The following is a 10860-nucleotide window of genomic DNA, read 5'->3' on the forward strand; positions in this document are numbered from 1 at the left end:
CTATACATGTCACAATGGCTAAGATCAATAAAGCAAGTGCCAGCTTATGCCAACAAGGACATGGAGTAAGAAGAACACTCCTCCACTGCTGGTGGAGTGCAAACTTACACACCCACTAGGGAAAACATTGTGGTGGTTCCTCAGGAATATGGAAATTATCTACCTTAAAATCCAGCTACAATACTCTCAGGCATATACCCAAAGGACTCTTCATTCTATCAAAAAGAAAATTTCTCAACCATGTCTATTGCTGCTCTACTCTAGAAACTGGAAACAACTTAGATGTCCCTCAGCAGATGAGTAAACAGAGGGAAATGTGGTACTTCAACACAATGGAATACTACTGTCATTGAAAGAAAACATGAAAAGCATAGGTAAATAGATGGAATGGGGAACACAGTGATGGGTGGGGGGGGAGTGGGAGCTGGGAAGAAGAGAGGGGGAGAAGAGGAAGAGAGAGTAGGTCATGGGAGAACAGGAAGTTGAGTGGGTAAAAAAAGAAAACAAATTCATTCTGAGTGGGGTAACCCAGACCCAGAAGGAAAAATATGGTATGTATCACCCATATGTAGATGTTAGCAGTTAAGACAGTGATAATCAAGTTACAATCCACAGAACTGAAGAGATTGGGTACAGAGTAAGGGACCATGAGGGTTAAAACTAGATCTCCCTAGGAAAAGGAAATAGAATAGATAGTTAATGGATGGATTAGAAGGGACTAGAATGGGAGGATCAAGTGGAAAGGAGGAGTGAAGAGGGAAGTAAACAAGAGATGCAGGAAGAAATAGATAAAATTAAGGGTCATTTGAGGGGTGGTATGGAAATGTAATACAGTAGAAGCTTCCTAAAATATATACATATGTGAAGGTAATTTAAACAAAATCACCAAATAATGGAGGAGACAGAGCCCCAACTGGACATCTCTTGCTACCAGTGAAGCTTCCAGTACCCAGAGTGGGTTACATTTAATTGAGTTGTTGACCAAAGGGGTCCCTTGGGAATCTCCAAACAACCTAGGCTGTTGTCAAGGCTATAGTGAGGCCCCATTGCTGAAGACAACTCATGAACATGAAGAAAATGAGCTGGTGCCTACATAAAGTCTTTACCCCTGTGTGCTAGTGTCTTTGGTACATGAAGGTACTCTACAGCTATCAAAGGAGACATGTAAACACCAAATGCAGCCATAAATCCTTTGGTCCACAATGGTACCCTGCCTGCAAGATATGCTCATGCAACAGTGGCACAAAGCTTGTAGGAGCAACCAACCAATATCTATTTGACTTAATGCCCACTCCATGAGATCTGTACTGCTTGGGTGAGGAAGTGCCTGAGACTAGATAGTCCAGGGATGTTGAGTAAAACCACATACTAATGTTTTTTGTATGTTTGTTTTGCTTTGCTTTTGTTTTCAAAAAGAAAGTCACCACCACCAACAACAACAACAAATTGTAGCAGTAAAAAGACTCCTAATGACATTCTGCTATACTTATAGATCAGTGCCTTGCTCAGATGTCAACAGTGGAGCTTCTTCCTGTACAGATGTGAACAGATACAGAGACCCACAGCCAGACATTATTCAGAGAGTGAGAGACTTTGGAACACCCATCCCTAAATGGAATGTCTCCATCAAATCCCTTCCACTTGGGGCTCAGAAAACCCTGCAGTAGAGGAGGCAGAAAGAGTATAAGAGCCAGAGGGGACGGAGGACACCAAGGAAACAAGGCCCTCTAAATACATCAGTGTCTATGCACACATGAACCTACAGAGACTGAGGCAACATGCACACTGCATGCTTAGGTCTGCACCTGATGGGGTCCTAGAGCTGCAAGAGGCCTGTAAGGGAAAGGGGAAAATGTATGTGTATGTATGTCTCTCTGTGTTTGTGTGTACGCATATGTATACACTTCTCTCTTTTTACCGTACAGGTAATAATTTTTGGCTTCCAGTTTAGTGTTTTTATGGTATCCCTGACTGTGTGAACAAGAGGTCTCTGTATCCATATCTGTTTCATGTGCCTTTTCTTGGGCTCTTTTTCTTCTATTTGTTTTGTCCTAGTCAGATGTATTAGTTTTTGTTTTACCACATTATATTATATATTTTATTATTATTATTATCCCTTGGAGGCCTACTTGTTTTCTAGTTGAGACAGAAAGGGAATGGATCTGGACGGGAGGAGACTTGAGGAAGGGAAGCTGTTATCAGGATACATTATGTCAGACAAAATCTATTTTCAATAAAAGAAAAAAATTAAGAAAAAAGACATTAGATGCTTCTTAGCAAGAAAATTGGATAATGTTATATGAAGGAAAGTTAGTGTTAATTTTTCATATTCCTTCTTTTAAAATCAATTGATAAATTACTTTTTCCTTACTAACAAACTGTTGTTATAATACTAATGTATAGTCTAGAGGATTTCCCTCCCTTTCCTTTATATTCTGTGTAAAATAGATTTTTCCCAATAGATTTTAAATGTGTTTGTTTAGCACCACAGTATCTCTAAAGACATTTGGTACCATTACTCATGTTTAGCAATCATGAAAGCCAAGAGACCTTCAGGAGGCTAAGTGATCTTTCTATAAGCTCAGGTATAGCACTGAGGATTTCACTGGGGTTGGGAATGGAAAGCGATCATTTTTCCACTGCCTGGAGGAGCTACAGTATAATTACTTTTAAGTTAATTTCAATTGAGATAACTTCTGGGATAAAGATGTTGCAGGTCCCAAGTTTAATAGATTGAATTTAATTCCACATTTAGTCTCTGAGAATATGAGAAAAGTGCAAGCTCCCAAGACCTGTCTCTTCCCTATAAGAATGACTGTCATATCATAGGAAATGACCAAATAAGGTAAGCAAATTTTACCAAATAAGGTAAGCACACTCTGGGGTGCAAAATTTTCCCTTGAAGATTTTATTTCTAGGTTGTGAGGCATATTCTTTAAAAAGAAAGATCGGCTCTTCAGACAACTTCCTACTTCAAAAGACTAGCTAGAGTCTTGTGACCCCTTAGACACATGTCTAATGTGATGTACTGTGTGAACTCAAAGAAATGGACTGAGACTTGACAGTCACTTTAATTCTATGAAATCCACAGTCTCCGGGGATGTGGGTCACTCCAAATAAGTTTTCACAGCCGACATACCTGCTTCCAACTGATTCTCATGTGTGGACTGGCTGAGAACTGCTGGCTTCATGTGCCTCAGGTTCTCCATTTCCAAACTAATACTGTCTCTTTGCTCACAAGCTGCCCTTAAGAGTTAACGGAGAGAATGTGTCAACTAAGTGCCTGGTACAGTTGAGAAATGTAGTAAGAACTCTATATGCTCTTCCTTTTAATTCCCTCCTTCCTACTAATGGATTGGACCCTGGAGCTCTTTTCCTACCAAATGTTATTTGTTCTATAGTTGTTTGTTTGTTTTTTATTTAGTGAAACTGACCAAGCATATTTGGCAATGATTCAACCTCAGTCCACACAAGGAATACCCTAGATTTTATACCTGTAACATCAAGTCTACAGTCTCTCTAACTAGTCCTGACTGTTAAAGGACTTTCTTCCTTTCCCACTAGCTACATAGTCCTGGGAGAACACCCAGAAAGATTTCTTTTCTCCCATGCAATTTGGAGTAATTTGTAATACATTACCCCTCCATCAGGGTCTGCTGGACACTGGTTCTAGCCTGAGGAAGAGCTGAGCACATAGAGAGTTCCAAAATGAGAGAGAGAGAGAGAGAGAGAGAGAGAGAGAGAGAGAGAGAGAGAGAGAGAAGGCACATATACCAAACATGGATTGTATTTGCACACACTGGTAGGGAAATGCAGAAGAGGCTACAGAGTGAATCTCTTTAAATGAAAACAAAAATAGGAAAGAAGGAAGAAAGCAGCAGAGGGGAAGAAGATGGAAGGGAGGGGGAGAAAGGGAAAAATCAGGGAGGGAGGGAAGGGAGGGAGGGAGGAAAGGAAGGGAGGGAGGGAGGGAGGGAGGGAAGGAAGGGAGAGAAGGGAGGGAGGGGATTGGTTTGGGGACCTACTTTCACTCTACTGAAACAGAAACTCCAGGTTTGAGAAGCTTGCAAACGTGTCTTGGGCTTTCAATTTCCAGGTGACCAGCACACATTAATATTAGCACACAGGAAAGAGCCAGTAGACAGACTCATCTGATTCCCGCCCTGTTAATGCCCCATCTACTACAATTTCCATGGAGACCAGAGAGTCAGCTAAAGCTACTGCTGGTGCCTCTTCTGGGGGAAGGTGACTGTACTGTTAGCAACTGCAGAGCTCCTGTTTCCAAATTAGTTTCTTGTCCTTGAAAGGGTTTCTGCTTTCATGATGTCTTGGAGCTAAACAGGTTGTGTCCAATCCAGTCTCTTCTTTTATAAGATAAGGCGCAACTTTCTCCAAATCTGTGGCCTGGTGACACCATAAGCATTGGGATAAATGCCTGCAAACTTCTCCTTTCAAAGATAAAGATTTTAGTCCTGCTGCCCCCACAAAGATGGTACTGAGACATCGTCCCCACATACTCCTGGAACAAAACATTTTCTTTCCTCTTCTCTAAAGGTTGAGACCATGTCCCTTGTCACAGAATAGGGTAACGGCACCTCATTGAGGACAGCTTCATATGGATGTGGACTTCAAATACATAACTAAAAAGGAAAAAAGAAAAACAAACAACCAAAGAAAAAAACAAAAAGAAGCATTTCTACACTGGATATCCCAGATTTGGAAATGATTTACTCCGAGATGCATGGGGCTATTAGGGGCAAAAGTGAGTAGCAGAAAGGTAAATGATTGCCAGAGCCATGGGCTGTTAAGTCACAATCTCATACAGGTGACCCCGAGCTAACTGACTCACAGATAGCCCAGGAAGTCTGCACAGTGCGTCATCACTGCTGAGCTAGAAAGAATCGAGAGTGCCAGGGTCACTAGAAAAGCAATCCCCTCTACAGTCATAGCTTTAGAATTTGTAAATGTATATCCACAGACACACAAAGCATTATGCTTGTTTACTTAGCTTGGCTTCCTACTATTATTGCTTTCATTTTTATTATGAAGTGTTTTTATGTTTCTGAAGCTTGATTCATTAAGTAATTGCCATCATCCTATTTGGGTCATTGGTCATATTTATTGCAAAAGAAAAACACAAGTCATTATTTCAAGAGGACATGCCACATAGTTTCCATGTCCTAAACTTTTCAACCTCTCTTATTTTGTTCAGAGCTGATTCCTCCCAAGAAACAGCACATTCCCCAGAGGTAATCAGACTGAAGAAGGAGGGAGACAGGGCTTGTCCTCGACAGATAAGCCTATGGTTTCTTGCTTTTTGCTTTTAGGTTTCTTGTATTTTTTTGTTTGTTTTTTGGTTTTGCTTTTGTTTTGGCCACTTGCTATCCTCAGTTTCCTCAATATCACTAAAGAGTTTTATAAATAAACCTATAGTTGAGAAGGATAGAAATCACCCTAAGTCTAAATCATGGGAGAACAAACAGACAAAAACATACTTTCCATTCCTATTCTGCACAAAAATAAGCATCCCATTATTCTTGACTATTCATTTCCCTTTAAAAGAAAACATAAATAAAACATGGCAGGGAGAATGACTCACATTGTTAACTTAAGTTGTTCCATCCTTAAGAAGAAATACAGTTTACAAAGCCAGGTGCCTACAGTGTGAGTATAGGAAGTGTCCCTGCTTATAAATAATACATACAGTATGATGTTCCTTGTCACTTCCTTTTTTTAATTTCCATCCTTTCCTACTACACTCATGGAAATGTCTAGTAATCCTTTTATGAATGTGTTTCCTGCATGGTTATTCTGAAAACTCATGCAATAAACAATCCAGCCTCTTAAAAGCCAAGGGTTACTTGATGTTACTACATGTATGGTAAGAGCAGAACTTTTCACCTCCAACCTTGACTTTTCTTAGAGTAGTGCACAGGCTCAATAAGAGAGGAAAGGAGGGAACCCCACATCTACCAAGGATTTAATGTCTTGCATAGGGTTAGAGGTTTTTGCCTGCAGTTACCATGTTTTGCTCATGACAACATGGAAGGCCAAAACTATTGTGCTTGCTTACCATATAAAGAACGAAGACTTAGAAAGGTGAAATGACTTACTGAGATTGTGGACAGTAAGTGCAGACAATAGGTTAAAATAGAGCTCAGCCTCCATAATTCAAAGGTAATGTGTTCTTTCCATACTGATAAAAGGAGAGCATGTTTTTCTTTGCAGAGGAATCATAGGTTGAGACCATCTGTCATCTGCGGGATTTTTTTTGCCTGTTGTCTGCTCTTGTGATAAATTATGTATCATTTGATTTTCCAGAAAGAGAATTAAAATCTTGGAATTGTGGTTTCCTGAAACCCAGGAAAGTCTCTTTTGAGACCTCCTAAACTTAAATGATAATGACCAGGTACGTATGGAGCCCAGTTATTCTCCTTAACAAGGCAAAAACAAGACAGCTCCACCTTAAACCATCCCTTAAAAACCTAATGAGAAACTCAGAAATACATTTGCAAAGAGAATATGGGTTGAGTTCATAGGAAAAGCACAGAATGGCAATAACCAGGGTTTGCTTGGTATCATGGTACCTTTCAGTCCTTGGGAGCCTAAGCACATGCAAACACACTTGGCTGTTCATTGGATATCTCCTGACCTGGGCTGCTGCTTAGAAAGCTGATGACACTAGACCTTAGGTATCTAGGTATCTCCCATCCTAATACACTAGAGCCTCACTAAGTGCTGGGCTAGGAGAGGACTTCTAATGGAGCCTCTAGGTAAATGCAAAGGAATGCTTACATGCAGGACCTGTTTGTGTTTTGCTTTTAAGAGATATCCTTTAACATCTTGGTAATTTCCCAGAATCCTGCAGGTGCCTAGTATAAATACCACAGGAACTATAAACTCTGAAATCCAAATGACCTAATTTTGCGTCCCCAATAAACAGCTCACTAATTAAATGAGCCTGAGTCTCTATGACCTCATTTGTAGACCAGGAATAATACAACTAACCTTACCACATTGTTTTGAGGATTAGAGATAATGGACATAAAATACCTGGAAGATACTTAGGCAAGAGCCTGCCATCCTTGGTTAGTTGTTTCAGCCTTAAATATCACTCAGACATAAAATCTTAAGCATTTAAAAGGATATTGGAGGCTCATTCCAGCAGTTTACCCAGTGTAGTAGTACATTCTCCAGCATTCTTGGTGGATACAGTTTGAATACTTTCTGCTTCGAAAGGCTTAGTCCACTAGAGGATCATAAAGCAAAAATAATGAATTTGTTTTCAGCTATGTGGAAATTTACAAAACAATCAAGGAAAACATTATTCAGAGGAACTCGGATGGAAAGAAGGAAAATCTGGATGAGTTTTGAGCAAGGGAGTCTTATTAAGTCAAGACAAGACCACCTAGGTCATGAAGTACACTGTCCTTTGGAAGAAAAATGAATTTACTGCCATGAAGTAGCAAATTAATAGCACAATTCAATCCGTGTGTGTTTAGCTGTCCTAGAAGTTGCACTAATCAGAGTTTGAAGTAATAACCTTGGAAATTTCCTTTTTATAGTTACTAAAGAAACAAGATTTCATCAAATAGTCAAAGATTGTCTTCATCACTGTGTGTGTGTGTGTGTGTGTGTGTGTGTGTGTGTGTGTGTGTGTGTGTGTGATAAAGAAGAGGTCATAAATTTGGGAGGGGACATGGGAGAGAGGCAGGAGTGATATAGATGCCATGTTCATGTATGAAGTTCTCAAAAAATTGGAGTCATTCATAAGTACACGGATCTGTTTCATTTTTGTCAGGAAATGGATTTCAACTAAGGAGTATCAACACTTGAAAGGAACTAAAGTAACCATCTGTGAAGAAAAATGAAGCTGGTCAAATCATGTAAAGAATCTGAATTTGAATCATTTAGAATTTGTTCACAACTATGACTCAATAGTTATAGATAGTGTTGAGGGAATTCAATGCATAGCTAAACAATTGTCAATGATATCAATGAAATAAGTTGCTTTCAGTATATAGTTAATTAATTGTTTCTTGTCACTTTTTTATGCATTTTTGTGTATGTGTGTATGTGCTGTGAGTGTACATTCCCATGGAGGCCAGAAGAGGGCATTAGACCTGGAATCACAGGCAGTTGTGAGCTGCCTGAAGTGAGTGGTGGGAACTGAGCGCAAGTGCGATTAACCATTGAGCCATCTCTTCAGCCACAGTCTCTTATGCATTGGAAAAGAAAGTTGAAAATGTGATCATTGCTTTGAATATATATTCTTTATTCTTACCTAAATAATAACGAAATGCCAACCTGGTGCTATAGAGTAATGGCAGTAGCGCACATGAGGCCTTGGCTTTTCAGCACCACAATAGAACCAGAACAAACAAGCAAATTCTACAAAGAAAAAAAAAGGAAGGAATGAAAACATACTATCAAATGTCAAATTGTTTTTAGTCTGAAAAGGCAGACCGGTAGAATGAATATGACCCACTTGTGGGGGCCATTGTGAAGAGCAAAGGAAATAATGAATGTAAATGGCTTTGAAGACTGAAGCAAAGTTATACACCGAGGAGTTCACAGGGGCCAAGAGACAATACAGACACATGAATTAGGCTCATCATTAACAATAGGACAGAGGAGTTTATAACTGACTTCATACTCAAGTGAAAAAAGATGAACCACATCTGCGACTGCGTAGGACCAACTCCCCAACTCACAGGATGCTGTCTCCTCGCTCTGTCTCCACATTTCAGAGAGGCAAGAAAGTGTGAGGTCTTCATAAGGACGAGAATACTTTCCTTTCTTTGGAGGCTCTGCCCTGCTCGCCTAGCTAGCTCCCAAAGGCTCCCTCTCCTCCCACCACTTCAGGGATTAAGTTTCAGCATGGGAACTTGGTTGGGAGACACAAACCTTTGAATTCTAGTGTCTATCTTCACCAAGACTGTTTCTTGTCTCACATACGAACTTTTTTCGCTCCAATTCACTGTTGTCCTGTCTACTTGCCATAATAACTTCTGTATAAGATTCGCTGTACTTGACTCAGTTATAAATGGAGAAAACAAAGTTGAGTTTAATGCAACTATCAGCTGCCCATCAAGCATGAGGGGAGCATGGCGGCATACACCTGCAGTTCCAGAGCTTAGGTGACAGAGTTAGCAACATTGTGAGTTCTCTACACAGCCAGCCTGGGCTGTGTAGATTGACTCTGCTCTTTAGAGGGTGCAGAGACAGACAGCACACGGCAAAACAGCCTGCAGATAGATGCTGACCAAACGTGTAGGACTTGTTGTCACAGTGAAAAGTACAGTGTGGACAAGAAGAGCCACAATTCCCATCCATTCCCTTCTGACCCATTCATGGCTCTTCTTGGGATCACAAAGTAAGAGTGTATTGGAGCAAAATAGAGGGCTTTCTGCCAACAGACGACGGGGACCATATTGGTATTGCAAACTGATAAGATGCTAGATAATATGTTTAATTAATTGGGAACTTTTCCCTAATATTAATCTGAATCCATTCTTCAGTCCTTATATTTCTGGATTTGGGCACACCATACATCCTATGAATACAGCCGAAGTGCTTGCCCTGCTTGACTGGATACTTTATAGAATAAATATGCACAGTGGATGGTTTAGTCAGGGTCCAGCTCCACCGCTGGGCTCCTCTGCTGTAATTGCTACTCTGACCCTGGTTCCCACTCTGGTGTCATCTCTTGGCTCCTGTGGACTTCTCAGTTGGCAAACTCAGCTTTAGAGTTTTCAAAGCCCTTTCACACAAGAGTAATATAAGCTATTATCACTCTCTCCTTTCAGGCCAGGAAGTGTGGGTTCAGAGGGGTTAAAGAGTGTTCTCTGGAAGTTACCACGGAATTAGTACATGGTGGATCCAGAATCAATTCTTTCAACCATAAGACATTGCCTTTCTTTTAAAAATGAAGAATAAATGTATCCCAAACACCCCTCTCTCCAGTGCTCTCAATCTTCATACTCTTTTCAAAATATTAAAAGGCATAATAAAGGATAGAGTAATCGTAAGAGAAAAAAACATTGTTATGATTGTTGGCCTAATGTCTTCAATGAAGCCAAATCACATACTGTGAATAATTTGTGGCAATGTCCTAGGCAAACACATTATGAGAACTATAAAAGTGATGTATTGATATCTTAATTACTCAGGCATGTGTTCTGGGTGGACAAAGTCCCAGTCCTAGCTGGCTACCTCCACTTATCTTTTATTGTCAAATGCAGTCGTCTTCATTTAGACAAAGGCAGAACAGAAGAAGAGATCAAGGCAGGGATCATGAAGATGGTGAAAAGCCCCTTGGAACAGTGATGCCTTGGTTAGTCACTGAAAGTCCACCCCTGAGCACCTCAGCTTCAGTTCCCAGGATCACACCAAATGGCTGTTATCATCACTCGTTGAAGACAAAACTGGTTCCTGTGTGGAGATGACTTAACTTTTTGAAGTCAAAGTACATTCAAGAGCCGTAAAAATTACTTTTGAATGAAATATGAGTGTTTTGAAAAAGAATGCTCCAAAGATCAGGTAAGGGGAACCCTTTGAAGATATGTACCCCCGGAAAAGTAAAGTCATTTGTCACCACCATTGCTTAGAAATGCTGGTCCCCATCCCTAACAAAAAGCTGACTAGCTTGGACTGAGCTTACATCTTTCCAGACATTGAAATCCCTGGTTACCTGCCTTGATGCTAGATTACTCCAGCCGCTTGGCCCTCCCATCCAGTTGCAAAAGATGGGCAATGTCCTTACTAAATCAATGCTATGTGCAACACCTCCTGTTCTCATTATCAGTGGATATTCAGACCTTGTGGAACATGAAAAAAGTAAATAAAATTCTTAAGATA

The 10860-nt window shown here is 40.3% G+C and overlaps 1 long non-coding RNA gene across 1 annotated transcript; it reads left to right on the top strand.

The window, feature by feature from the left end:
• Positions 1-4575: 4575 nt before the first annotated feature.
• On the top strand, positions 4576-7954 carry LOC121142654. The gene is made up of 3 exons (XR_005879689.1): positions 4576-4762; positions 6322-6409; positions 7802-7954. It is a non-coding gene; the product is annotated as an uncharacterized LOC121142654 (long non-coding RNA).
• Positions 7955-10860: the final 2906 nt, after the last annotated feature.

This window comes from Mesocricetus auratus, unplaced genomic scaffold (genome assembly GCF_017639785.1).
Source record: "Mesocricetus auratus isolate SY011 unplaced genomic scaffold, BCM_Maur_2.0 Super-Scaffold_2245, whole genome shotgun sequence".
Classification (NCBI taxonomy): Eukaryota; Metazoa; Chordata; class Mammalia; order Rodentia; family Cricetidae; genus Mesocricetus; species Mesocricetus auratus.